At 43.1% G+C, this 14,722-nt stretch overlaps 1 protein-coding gene across 13 annotated transcripts in view; it reads left to right on the top strand.

Annotated features, from left to right (window-relative positions):
• The first annotated feature begins 10,492 nt into the window (after window positions 1-10,492).
• The window catches only part of apbb2 (amyloid beta precursor protein binding family B member 2), a 300,906-nt gene continuing 296,676 nt past the window's right edge, over window positions 10,493-14,722 (top strand). For 2 of the 13 annotated variants that reach the window (XM_033027669.1, XM_033027660.1), the window contains exon 1: window positions 10,500-10,676. The gene's annotated coding sequence lies outside the window, so the exon portion shown is untranslated. Of the gene's footprint in view, window positions 10,689-10,744; window positions 10,883-11,274; window positions 11,533-14,722 lie in introns of those variants that run through there. The other 11 variants (XM_033027647.1, XM_033027584.1, XM_033027573.1 and 8 more) reach the window with 11 other exon arrangements.

The raw sequence follows: 14,722 nt of genomic DNA, 5'->3' as shown, positions 1-14,722 counted from the left end.
TGAGGACAAGGGGGACTCTGCACTTGTTGCGAGTCAGGGAATGGGGAGTGAGAGCAGAGTTACAGGGTATAGAAGAGACCCTGGTGAGAGCCTCATCTATAGTCGAAAAGGGGAACCCCGTTCCCTAAAGAATGAGGACATCTCCGATGGCCTGGTTTGGAACACCTCATCCTGGGTGCAGATGCGGCGTAGACAGAGGAATTGGGAGTAGGGGATGGAGTCCTTACAGGAAGCAGGGTGTGAAGAAGTGTAGTCCAGAGAGCCATGGGAGTCAGTGGGTTTATAGTAGATGTCGATCAGTAGTCTGTTACCTGCGATGGAGATAGTGAGGTCCAGAAACGGTAGGGAAATGTCGGAAATGGTCCAGGTAAATTTGAGTGCCGGATGGAAGTTAGTGGTGAAATGGATGATGTCAGTGAGTTCTGTATGGGTGCAGGAGGTAGCACCAATGCAGTCGTCGATGTAGCGGAGGTAGAGTTTGGGGATAGGGCCACGGTACGACTTGAACAAGGATTGTTCAACGTACCCTACAAAGAGGCAGGCATAGCTGGGGCCCATGCGCGTGCCCATAGCTACGCCTTGGATTTGGAGGAAATGGGAGGGGTCAAACAAAAGGTTGTTGACGGTAAGGACCAACTCGACTAGGCAGATTATGAATATGAATGCGCAAAGTATAAGGAATCAAGTGGACGAGCTTGAGGCTCAGTTAGAAACTGGCAAGTATGATGTTGTGGGAATTACTGAGGCATGGCTGCAAGAGGGTCAGAGCTGGGAACTGAATATTCAAGGGTATACCTCCTATCGAAAAGACAGACAGGTGGGCAGAGGGGGTGGGGTTGCCCTGTTGGTGAGGAATTAAATTCAGTCCCTTGCAAGGGGTGACATTGAAACAGGAGATGTTGAGTCAGTATGGATAGAACCAAGGAATTGGAAGGGTAAAAAGACCCTAATGGGACTAATCTACAGGCCCCCAAACAGTAGCCTGGACATAGGGCGCAAGTTGAATCAGGAGTTAAAATTAGCATATAGTAAAAGTAATGCTGTGGTTGTTATGGGAGATTTCAACATGCAGGTAGACTGGGAAAATCAGGTTGGTACTGGACCCCAAGAAAGGGAGTTTGTGGTGTGCCTTTGTGATGCTTGTATTGGAGCCTACCAGGGAGAAGGCAATTTTGGATTTAGTGTTATGTAGTGAACCGGATTTGATAAAGGACCTCGAGGTTAATAAGCCATTAGGAGGCAGTGACCATAACATGGTCAGGTTTAATCTACAATTGGAGAGGGAGAAGGGTAGATCGGAGGTGTCAGTGTTACAGTTGAACAAAGGGGACTATGGGACCATGAGGGAGGAGCTGGCCAAAGTTGACTGGAAAGATACACTAGCAGGGATGACAGTGGAACAAAAATGGCAGGTGTTTCTAGGAATAATACATAAGGTGCAGGATAAAGGGACGACCATGGCTGGCAAGGGGCGTCAGGGACAGTATAAAAATTAAAGCGAATTAGTACAACGTGGCAAAGATGAGCGGGAAGCAAGAGGATTGGGTAATGTTTAAAGAACAACAGAAGATAACCAAAAAGACAATACGAGGAGAAAAGGTGAGGTACGAAGGTAAGCTAGCCAAGAATATAAAGCAGGATAGTAAAAGCATATATAGGTATGTAAAGAGGAAAAAATTAGTTAAGACCAAAGTTGGACCCTTGAAGACCGAAAAAGGTGAATTTATTATGGGAAACATGGAAATGGCAGATGAGTTGAACAGGTACTGTATTCTGTATTCACTAAGGAAGACACAAACAATCTTCCTGATATAGTAGTGGCCAGAGGATCTGGGGTGACAGAGGAACTGAAGGAAATCCACATTAGGCAGGAAATTATGTTGGATAGACTGATGGAACTGAAGGCTGATAAATCCCCAGAGCCTGCATCGCAGGGTACTTAAGAAAGTGGCTCTAGGAATCGTGGATGCATTGGTGATAATTTCCCAATGTTCTTTAGACTCAGGATCAGTTCCTGGGGATTGAAGGGTAGCTAATGTTATCCCATTTTTTAAGAAAGGCGGGGAGAGAGAAAACTGGGAATTATAGACCAGTGAGCCTGACATCGGTTGTGGGGAAGATGCTGGAGTCAATTATAAAAGTGAGATAGCCGAACATTTGGATCGGTCAGAGTCAGCATGGATTTACGAAGGGGAAATCATGCTTGACTAATCTTTTTTGAAGATGTAACTAGGAAAATGGACAAGGGAGAGCCAGTGGATGTAGTGTACCTGGACTTTCAGAAAGCATTTGATCAGCTCCCACATAGTCATTTAGTGGGCAAAATTAGGGCACATGGTATTGGGGGTAGAGTGCTGACATGGATAGAAAAGTGGTTGGCAGACAGGAAACAAAGAGTAGGGATTTACGGGTCCCTTTCAGAATGGCAGGCAGTGCTAGTGGGGTACCGCAAGGCTCGATGCTGGGACCGCAGCTACTTACAATATACATCAATGATTTGGATGAAGGGATTCGAAGTAACATTAGCAAATTTGCAGATGATACAGAGCTGGGTTGCAGTGTGAACTGTGTGGAGGATGCTATGAGAGTGCAGGGTGACGGGCAGGTTGGGGGAGTGGGCAGATGCATGGCAGATTAAGTTTAATGCGGATAAATGTGACTTTATCGACTTTGGTAGCAAAAACAGGAAGGCAGATTACTATCTAAATGGCGTCATTTTGGGAAAAGGGTAAGTACAACGGTATCTGGGGGTCCTTGTACATTAGTCTATGAAAGTAAGCATGCAGGTACACCAAGCAGTGTAGAAAGCGAATGGCATGTTGGCCTTTATAACAAGAGGAATCGAATATAGGAGCAAATAGGTCCTTCTGCAGTTGTACAGAGCCCTAGTGAGACCACACCTAGAGTATTGTGTGCAGTTTTGGTCCCCTAATTTGAGGAAGGACATTCTTGCTATTGAGTGAGTGCAGCGTAGATTTACAAGGTTGTACACTCTGAAGTTTAGAAGGATGAGAGGGGATCTCATTGAAACATATGATTGTTAAGGGCTTGGACCCGCTAGTGGCAGGAAACACGTTCCCGATGTTGGGGGAGTCCAGAACCAGGGGCCACAGTTTAAGAATAGGAGTAAGCCATTTAGAACGGAGATGAGGAAACACTTTTTCTCAGAGAGTGGTGAGTCTGTGGAAGAGAGCTAGATAGGGCTGTTAAAAATAGCGGAGTCAGGGGATATGGGGAGAAGGCAGGAACGGGGTACTGATTGGGGATGATCAGCCATGATCACATTGAATGGCGTGCTGTCTCGAAGGGCCGAATGGCCTACTCCTGCACCTATTGTCTATTATCAGGATCAGCAAACAAGCCAGAAGGAATGGTTTTATTTGCCAGTTTTAAATTTTGTTGATTTCTCAACTGTGATTTTCTGCTGTTTTATGAATAAAATTTTATCAGGCATATTTATAGCACAGCTGCAACATAGCTATTTTAGTTTAGATCTTGTGAATAGCTGCTGAACTTATTAGATCCACCTGGTGAAAAACAACACTGTATTCTGGTGACTGGTGCAGCATTACAATGAGGGAGAGGGAAGGCAAGAAGAGGCAAGTCCTTTCTACAGACTCTTGCCTCAAGATTGTTCCAATTTAAGTGATGGGTCTGAGTGATGCAGCTTGTAGGTTATAGCATCACAACATTCTGTATGGTTCAATGATTCTATATTGTCACGTATGCACAGCAATGATATTCTTTTGCACAACCCACAAATGCACAGTTGCCATTTATGAGGCAGTTTACAAAAAAAGTCCACAGTCCGGTGCACATGCTGGAAGTACTGGAGCACCCCCGATCCAGGCAAGCCCCAGGCTGCTGCAGGCCCACGACCCAATGTCCCTCTCCTCGCCCAACCTCCTCTGTGTCCTGGGGGCGCCTCCTGCTGCTGACCTTGAAGGCGCTGGAGGTATTTCCCCGGTCCCTCTCCTACTGGCCGACTCCACATGTCTGTCGTCGTCCTCCTCGACTCTCTGGGGCTTCCGAGCTTCCCCCTGTGGGCAGCAGCCCGCCAGGCCCTTCTTCGCAGTGGTGAACCAGGCCTGCCATCGCACATGGCCGAGGGCAGCCCTCCGGGACTTCATTCTCATCCGCCGGGTCTACCCTCGTTCTCAGTGGGCCACTACTTGTTCGTGGCGACTGCCGGGTCCGTTCTCAGCAGTGAACCTAAATTTGCTTGGACCTACTCACCACCAGCCTTTACATTTTGAAGATACATTTGTTAACAACTGACATAAATTACTCTGCCATTCATAAATCTGCAAATGAGACAATTAAAATCCCTTCTAGTCCCTGCATGACAGCTATTAGGTTATTCCAACAATCACACTTCTCTGATTAGATTGGTTCTGTTCCTTTTCAAGATACTTTACTTATTTTAAAACTTCGCTCCAGAGACCGAGGAAGTTTAAGATAGCCTCAATTTCATAGACAAAGAATTTGGCCATATAATGAAGGTCATCTTTAGAACAAATATTTGTCCTAGCATCAATTCCTGTCGGATGTGAATCATTCATAAGTAGTGTTCAAAGGGCAGGAGAATCTCCTTGTATCCTGACCTTATGAGACTGCAATAACAAATTAATGACATTGATGTTTGTGAATGCTTGCTATGTACAAATTGGCTGCTGCAATTTCCAACATGGTGAGAAAATGACTAAACTCAGAAATAAATATCTAGCTTGCTGGATGAAGAATTACAGTCAGTGAAAAAAGAACTCAATTATATTTTAATTGGCCAGTGCAAAGCTAAGCCAATTTGCAACAAACTGTTTGAACTCTTGGAAATCGTGCAAGTAGTGAAAATGTGGATACTCGGAATTCCATTGAATCTTATTGTGCAAACTCTTTTCAAAAATGATTTGGTTTTTCATTTCTTATAATATTTTAACACAGTAAATTCACCTACTTCATTGCAAAGACGTGCACAATTGAAAGATTTAGAAATTAAAATATATTTTTAAGATTAAACCATTATTTATGTCATAGAGCAAACCACATAGGTTGATGATGCTTAAATTAAGGTAAATAAAAATAGCAAGTCAGAAATGCAACATTATACATTTAATGCATTTGATACATTTATCTGCATTTGAAAATGTGGGGTGGGGATTAAAGGTTTGGTTGTAAACCGCCCCAGTGCAGACAAACAATGCTGTCGCCCACTATAGCCATTGACTGTTACACGTGCTTCTGTCTGCATTATATATTACTGGAAAGATTCTCGAACCTTTGTAATATTTGTCTTAATAAAACCTGTCAGAAGCAATGAAAATTTAATGAAAAGATTGAAGAAATCCTTTATACCTCCTAATTAAAACATTAATGGAAATACTAAGGCATGACCATCAATATTACCAGTGGGACTATGAATCTAGTGAAGAATTAGATTGTGCAATATGTCCCAAGTTAAGAAGGGAAAAATATGTTACTATCAGCATTAACGTTCTCAGCATCCAGTGGAAAAGCCTAGTCCCTGGTGTAATTTTCTATATAATTATACTCCAGCGACAATATATAATGAAGACAGAAGTACATGTAATAGTTATTTAGTGGCCATTGTAGATAACTGCGGTATTTGCCTGTGAAGGGAAAGATTATAACTAAAGCTCCACCCTCCCCATAGACATGTGTGGAGAGGGGGCAGGGAAGACATCATATAATGCAGGATTTCATCTTCTGAATTTACGCATGCTAAGGTTACCCACCCAAAGCAGTGGAGCCCTATTATATGAAATCAGTACCACTATATTATTTTCAGGGTTGGACACTGTACCCATTGGAAAGTTTTCTATAAATACTGGCATTTCTCTCATTAGAGCAATTGCCACATATGTACAGTATTAATTTATAAATGATTACATTGGAGTTATTTCTCTGCAATGAAGTAGGTAATTACATTATATAAAAATATTACCATTTTAAGGAATGAACATAGAATATATATCATTTGTAAGTAAACGTATAAATATAAGATTTGAGAGCAAGAATAGGCCTCTCGGCCCCTAGAGGCTGCTCTGTCATTCAATAATATTATTGCTGGTCTGATTTTAGCCTCAGCTCTGTATTTCTACCTACCCCAATAATTTTCCATGTCTTGACTTTTCAAGAATCTATCCACCTCAACCTTAAAAATACTCAAAGACTCTCTCCCACCACCCTTTGAGGAAGAGGAATCCAAAGACACGCAATCCTCAGAGAGTAGGTTATGCTTATTTTTAAACAGCAAACCTCGTCTTGATTCTTGCCCAGAAGCAAACATCTTCTGCACATTCATCACATCAAAGTCTCCCAGAATCTGGTATGTTACAATCAGTTTGACACAGGAGCAAAACATCTCACATGTTATAGCCTATACCTCGCACAAGAATAATGGTTGGAAATTATTATTGGTTTGGAGGTGATAGGAAATGTTGTCAGTTATCAGTAGCTCTGGATTATGTAAATATGATAAATATGGGAAAATCAGACAGATGAGAATACCCATTTCAATTATTAGAAGATATTTTATATGAATTCCTTTAAATTCATTCACTTTATCCTGCTTTATTTTCTGGAACGATATACTGCATATTAGATGACATTTCGGGTTGAGACCCTTTTTCGAGACCCAAAACGTCACCATAGATGCTGCTTCGCCCGCTGAGTTTCCCCAGCATTTTTATCTACCTTTGATTTTTCCAGCATCTGCAGTTCTTTCTTAAACCTACTGCATATTAGCTATCTCTCAGTGTTTTTTCATTATTGCTCTTCTAAAAATAAGTACACTTTTAACTGTCAATGCAAACAATCATCTCCGATTCTAAAATGTTTGGTCTGCAATGTCATTCAGTGGTTTTTCCTTGAACAGATACAAATCTATTCGCAACCAGGAAGATCTCAAGACCCTCAGGTTCTTCCATGAACATAGACCCAATCAGATATCCCCCACCAACACTCTCCTCTGCCTGACAAAACTTATCAAGTTCAAGTTCAAGTGAGTTTATTCTCATGTGTCCCTGATAGGACAATGACATTTTTGCTTTGCTTCAGCACACAGAACATAGTAGGCATTTACTACAAAACAGATCAGTGTGTCCATATACCATAATATATATATATACACACATGAATAAATAAACTGATAAAGTGCAAATATTGGGACGACAGATGGCACAATGGGCTAAGTGTTCGGCTGGCAACCGGAAGGTAGCCGGTTCGAATCCCGCTTGGAGTGCATACTGTCGTTGTGTCCTTGGGCAAGACACTTCACCCACCTTTGCCTGTGTGTGAATGTGTGTGAGTGATTGGTGGTGGTCGGAGGGGCCGTAGGCGCAGAATGGCAGCCACGCTTCCGTCAGTCTGCCCCAGGGCAGCTGTGGCTACAGAAGTAGCTTACCACCACCGAGTGTGACTGAGGAGTGAATGAATAATGCGATGTAAAGCATCTTGAGTATTAGAAAGGCGCTATATAAATCCCATCCATTATTATTATTATTATTATTAAATAACAGATAATGGGTTATTAATAATCAGAGTTTTGGCCGAGCCAGGTTTAATAGCCTGATGGCTGTGGGGAAGTAGCTATTCCTGAACCTGGTTGTTGCAGTCTTCAGGCTCCTGTACATTCTGCCTGAAGGTAGCAGGGAGATGAGTGTGTGGCCAGGATGGTGTGGGTCTTTGATGATACTGCCAGCCTTTTTGAGGCAGCGACTGCAATAAATCCCCTCGATGGAAGGAAGGTCAGAGCCGATGATGGACTGGGCAGTGTTTACTACTTTTTGTAGTCTTTTTCTCTCCAGCGTGCTCAAGTTGCAACCGGTCAGCATGCTCTCTACTGTGCACCTGTAGAAGTTAGAGAGAGTCCTCCTTGACAAACCGACTCTCCGTAATCTTCTCAGGAAGTAGAGGCGCTGATGAGCTTTCTTGATAATTGCATTAGTGTTCTCGGACCAGGAAAGATCTTCAGAGATGTGCACGCCCAGGATTTTGAAGCTCTTGACCCTTTCAACCATCGACCCGTTGATATAAATGGGGCTGTGGGTCCCCCTCATACTCCTTCCAAAGTCCACAATCAGTTCCTTGATTTTGCTGGTGTTGAGGGCCAGGTTATTGCGCTGGCACCATATGGACAGTTGCTCGGTCTCGCTTCTATACTCTGACTCATCCCCATCAGTGATACGTCCCACAACAGTGGTGTCGTCAGCGAACTTGATGATGGAGTTCGCACTGTGACTTGCTACGCAGTCATGAGTATAGAGTGAGTACAGCAGGGGGCTGAGCACGCAGCCTTGAGGTGCTCCCGTGCTGATTGTTATCGAGGCTGACACATTTCCACCAATACGAACAGACTGTGGTCTGTGAATGAGGAAGTCGAGAATCCAATTGCAGAGGGATGCGCAGAGACCCAGTTCTGCGAGTTTGGTAACCAGCTTGGAGGGGATGATTGTGTTAAATGCCGAGCTGTAATCGATGAATAACAGCCTGACATATGAGTTTTTGTTGTCCAAGTGGTCCAGAGCAGAGTGGAGGGCCAGCGAGAGGGGGGTAGAGAGGGGGAGGAGAGGGGGGGGGGGGGGGGGGGGGGAGAGGAGAGAGGGCCGGGGGAGGGGAGAGGGGGGAGAGGAGGGGCACAGAGGAAAGGGGGTAGAGGAAGGGGGTGTAGAGGGAGGGGGGAGGAAGAGGAGATTGGGGGAGGAGGGGGGGAAGAGGAGGGGGGGAAGAGGACGGTGGGGGAAGAGGAGGGGGGGGGGGGGTGTGGAAGGGGGGCGGGGGGGGTTAGAGGACGGGGAGGAGGGGTGCGGGAACACAACGCACAGATCCATTGTGACGACATCAGAGAAAGACTGGGTTTTTATAACCATATAACCCAGAAAGACTGGGTTTTTTTCAAAGTTATTTCAGATTTGTGAACATTTTCATTAATAACTCGAGAAATAAAGCATAAATTTTTCAGATAAGGCGATTTCGGACTCCACGGGATAAATCTCTAATATGTAATATTAGTTATGTAATATGTAAAAATTTTACCGTTGGCCCGTCGTTTTTTCGAGAAGATGCGATTATACACAAACAAATAAATACAAACACACACATCCAAGATCAGAGTTTTAAAATTATAGAGATGCAAAACTGTCCTTGTTCCAAACGTACACAGGCACCATCCCCAACTCCTTCTCTGGTACATCAAATCACTAATATAATTTATGCCTCTATCCTGGTACTAGTGCAGCTCCAATCAAATGTTATGTTATCTTCTTTGTTACTGTCACAAGGATCACCAGATCTCTTCATCCATCTTGACTTGTTGCAGCCTTTGACACCTTCTCTCAACTACTCTCTCATCCACTGTTCGCCATCTTTTGCAGTCAAACATCGTTGAATTTTATTTATTTAATTGTAGTCAGATAATCAAGGGCTTCTCTTCCTATCCCTGCCCTGTCACCTCCAGTTTCCAACCCAAACCACAACTTTCCCCAAACAAGACTATCTATAGCTTCCTCCCCTTAATCATCTGCATTTATCGCTTTGCAGCAGGATCCAAAAACACAACATACTAGTTTCACTTTGGCTTCAACTCTTTCAGTTTGCTTCACTATCTTTATTTGTAAAATTGCTTGTCTGACATTGTCAGTGGGTGCGCAGTGGTTCAGGTAGGAGCCTAGCCAATCCATTGCAGACAGTTTGGAAGTCTGCTGTCATAATTGATCCTGAGATGAACGTTTGGCTATTAATAATTTCACATGATGAAATTGTATTTCATTTCTTCCATTATATTAGTCCCGCATATCCATCTTCCTCATATAATTTAATTCGGTTTGATCTTCTGTTATACTCTGCACATGCATTCACATTATTACAAGTCTGCTCTGGTAGCTAATCAGTTATGGGATCACACAACACGAATACTGTACATCTATTTTCAAAATTATAATTAGTCTGCTAATAGTTAATAAGTAATGGTTATATGATTTCACAAGATGAATAAGGCCCTAATGTAACCATGCTCCCGTTCCAAATGAACATTCTGCTCCAATTCTGTCTATCATCTTTTTTGCCATTCCAATGTTTAATTATGTCTCCAACTCTCTTGTCTTTTAATGCAATACTGCTTCTAGTCAGGCACTGCGTTTTCCAATTCAAAAAGAAAATTGCTAACTTCCCCATCATTCACACACTCTAAGAAAGGTCTTAATTTAAAAACAAGTATGTTCATGATAAGACGTATTATGTAGAAATACAACTCGAATAAGAAATAAGAAAAGTAAAATTAATTTTGTGTAAGGGGCGAGGTTACAAATCGCCGCACCACTGCACAGTTGCGAATGTTTCAATGGAAGTACACGCCGGTAACTTCCATTTGGAACAAACTCTCCGCCGGCTCAGAACTGAACTCCCGCGGGCATCTATTTCCCACAAGCTTCTCGCTGTTATTCCCCAAGGAATTCTTTCCCACTGTTTACGCATTCCCTGGGAAGAGGGTCACTTCCGCCGGATTGCGCATTGCTTTGGGAGAAGAGGGGCGGGGAATCTCTTCCGGGATTGCGGTGCTTTTTGGAACCTGGAGCCGGGACGCAGAGCGCGGAATGTGAAGAATCTTGTGCTGGCAGCGGCTGAAGGTTCGGCGCCCGGACGGTGCAGGCGGTGAGTGAGTGAGTGAGTGGGTGAGTGGGAGCCGGGCGCTGCTCGGGCAGTGGGGGCAGGGGGAAGGTGCAGAGAGAGAGGGAGAGGGTCGCCGTCTCTCTGTCACCATCAAGGGGGCAACGGGGACGGGGATTGCGGCAGCTAACCTGAGGCAAACTGTAATTGCAGTGCCTTGTCGACAGATTGCTTTCGAGGTGACAGAAGCGGATTCTGAGTGAGTGGGTGAGAAATAACCGCGACGGGTTTTATTTGTCTCTTGTAAACCAGAAGCTCTGAAGATGCGGCGAGTAGCGGTCGCGGAGACATTCTTGAGTCAATGCTGCTTTAAAAAAGAAACAAATGTAATGTTAGGGTTATTGCTGGTTACGGTGTAATGGTGTCGATTGCCATTCAGCAGCGCTGCACTGCTTCAACAAAAAAACAATTTATTTCCCCAAGCACTGCTATGATTAGACGCGCTTTAAGATGAAAATCGATACCGGACGGTTGAGAGGTGGATGGGGTACTGGAGGAACAGTTATGGTGAAGCCGGGGACAAGGGGAGCGTGGCGGGCGGGTACAGAGAGTCTGTCACAGGGAGATGGATGAATAGCGGGACTGATGAAAACACAAGCAGAGCTGGGTAAAGGCGACGCGGCGCCTTTACCACTGAGAATTACAACACGTCCGTGAAATGTGGCTGTAAACTGGCGTCTGGTGCCTTGCAGAGGTCGTAATGTTACAGACGGGGCAAATTTCATTAAAGCTAATCGTTGCTGGAGCCTGGGGCAGCCGCAGGATCAGCGGGAAATTGCCAGCTCCATTTCCAGGCGAGGGCGAGGTAGTCTGCAGTTGTGTTTCACGCGTAGTCGACTAAGGATAGTGGTAGGTGTTGTTACATCGGTGCTTTTTTTGATGTGGGCAAATCGTGATGGGTTCATATTGATACGTAGTTGTGGAAAAGAAGGATCGGAGCAGATTCAATGCATTAATCGTTTTGGAGCAATGTTTTCAGAAATGATGGGAAGCCAATAGCCTGAATGTTTACATTTCTGCCGTGTGCAGTGACCGCCGCAGGAGAGCCGAGCCACCAGCTCTTGCCTGTTTTTCTGGGTTCCATCTCACTGTTTTCTTGCAATCTGTTCTGTTCCCCATCTGCTGCAACCTGATGATTTATGTCTGCACCTTTTTGGTGCATCGTCCTACGGGATCGATGGTCTTAAATTACATTCCAAATAACGGATCATCTGCCTCCAGGTCTGTTAATTGGCTATCCCATCCCACCCCGAGAAAGCAGGTAGTGATTGCCGCTATTCAATTTCACGTTTGCCTGGTGGTGTCGTACATTTCTGTTTAGTAACAGTGCTTTTGATCTGAATCAGTTGAATTTGTACTTGATATATCCACAGTGAAGCCACATATATCCATTCTCCCCTTTGCAAACCCTGTTTTTACAGGTTTATTGATTTGGTAGATAAATGGTTAAAATGAAATATTGGTGTTAGCTTATAATGGAAACAGCACCGAGCGCTTAAAAAAACATTTTTCCTCATTCTCTTACAGCAGGCCTTTTAACGTAGGCTGTTTTAAGATGACGCGAGAATACTCTCCATCATTTTTAACTGGAGTGGGTTAATTTTCATATTATTGTAGATGGTAGTAGCGTGAGTGTACTTTGTGGTATAGGTGTACTAAAAAACAAGTATAAGAAATGTTTCTAGAGGATTTTAACTTCAACAAATCAAATCCGAACAGATTTAATTTCATTCAACAGAAGGTGATTTAAAAAAAATGTAAAAATATAAATTCTACAGCAAGTAATTGGAGAAAATTCTAATTTTCTAATTTTGACTACTGTGTTTTTAGAATCCAGGTGTAATGAATCTGCATATAATTACATTAATGTTTGAAACAATTCTTGTAGTTTATTTTTGGCGAAGATTCTGACAAAGGCAACGTGGGACTAATTTGCTTCTACAGCATTTTGTATAATTTCCCTAACAACAAAGGTTTATTGCTTTTGTTTGTTCCTACCAGAGAACACCAGACTCCGGTAGCTGACTTACTCAGAACTGTCAGTGCAAAAATATTCAAACATTTAAGTCACAAATCATATGTGCATGTCAGAAATCAAGATCTCCTTACTGTGATCTGCCCTGATTGTGAAATACTGTAACTGTTTTGCTGTTTCTCTGGGTTACACATCTATATCTTTCATGTATCCCCTTCTTGCAGGGTTTGGAATTGCAAGTTAAAGAACACAGTCATTATCTGGATGTGTATTTAAGTGTCTCCTGCAATATAAATTGAACTAATTTGATCATAATTTGCTTCTGTTTCCCTTCTTCTGTAATTGGTGGGTGGTTGGAGGTTTGACACACCCTCCTGATCTTTGTAAATCCTTTGTGCTTTAAAAATGGCAGTACTGTTTGTTTATTGTCACATCCACCATTTCATAAAAGGAAATAATTTTTTTAATGTACATCTGTAAATGCTATGGTATCAGCTTCAGAGGGAATAAAGACATTTTGATAGCATTTCAACATCAATTTTATTGTTTTGTTAATGAAGATTACATCTGTTTTTGACTGCAGAGTGTAAATTGTAATTGCAGTAATGATGTGGAAATTGGCAAAACAAAGAAGTGTTTGTGGCCATGCCAGTAAAATAAACAATGTGGCCTGCTTTGAAATTGCAGTAATATCAGAAGGCTGAATCACAAGCACTTTTAATCATACCCATTTTCCCCTTTATTTCTTTCTTATGAGTCATTAAGAACATTTATCGTAGCATGTTACAAATTTAATTACGAATTACATTTTGAGAATTGAAATTCTATTGTATTTGGCAAAGATTATCAGAATGTATATTTGAAGCCTCTTTTTTCCTTTTTTTGCATCAATCCTCATCACAGCAAAATGAATGGAATGTAGCATTGGCTAAACAGACTTGTTCATTTGCTGATATTTGGGGAACCAAAATTAGAAACCTTATACATTGACTTTTTATTTTGTATAGTTTTAGTTTTAACCACCATAAATGATTGAATATACTGTATCAGTTAAGAGGTTGGGCATCGGGTACAACTAACATTTGCATATGTAGATCAGTAAATCACAGGCATAGACACTAGATTGTGTTTTTGCAGGTAGGCACAAAATGCTGGTATAACTCAGCAGGAAAGGCAGCATCTCTGGAGAGAAGGAATGGGTGACGTTTCGGGTCGAGACCCTTCTTAGAGACTGATGTCAGGGGAGTGACATCTCTGCCTCAGAGGACGGTGGAGGCAGGTTCTCTGGATGCTTTCAAGAGAGAGCCAGATAGGGCTCTTAAAAATCGCAGAGTCGGGATATGGGGAGAAGGCAGGAACGGGGTACTGATTGGGGATGATCAGCCATGATCACATTGAATGGCGGTGCTGGCTCGAAGGGCCGAATGGCCAACTCCTGCACCTATTGTCTATTGAGTGGGTGGGACCAGGATAGAATGTAGTCAGAGACAGTAAGATGTGGGAGAACTGGGAGAGGGAGGGGATGGAGAGAGAGGGAAAGCTGCTTTCCCTCTCTCTCCATCTCCTCCCCTTCCCAGTTAGCTTTCCCCCTCTCTCTCCATCCCCTTCCCCATCCCAGTTCCCCCACCAGTCTTACTGTCTCCGACTACATTCTATCTCTGTTCCGCCCACTCCCCTGTCATCAATCTGAAGAAGGGTCTCGACCCGAAACTTCACGCATTCTTTCTCCCCAGTGATGCTGCTTGTCCCGCTGAGTTACTCCAGCATTTTGTGTCCACCTTCGATTTAAACCAGGGTTGTTGATTTTGCAACCCAGTCGATTCTAATTGTTCTTGAGAGTCAGGTTTGTGGGATACTGCTGCTAAAATTGGTAATGAGACATTGGCAATAAATCTCCTAATTTATATTACATCAATGTAAGAATTGAAATGTGGGATATTTAGTCAGATATTGGCTAACTAATACACATTTTCACTGTGTGTGTGTGTCCATTCCAGATTATCAAAACTTTAGGGATTTTCTAATAGCACTTTAGAATGCAAGGCACAACTACTGTGTTTCTTT

Source organism: Amblyraja radiata, chromosome 1, assembly GCF_010909765.2.
Source record: "Amblyraja radiata isolate CabotCenter1 chromosome 1, sAmbRad1.1.pri, whole genome shotgun sequence".
NCBI classification, from domain to species: Eukaryota; Metazoa; Chordata; class Chondrichthyes; order Rajiformes; family Rajidae; genus Amblyraja; species Amblyraja radiata.
Note: the sequence above shows the minus strand (reverse complement) of the source record. Positions and strands in the feature narration are given on the sequence as shown.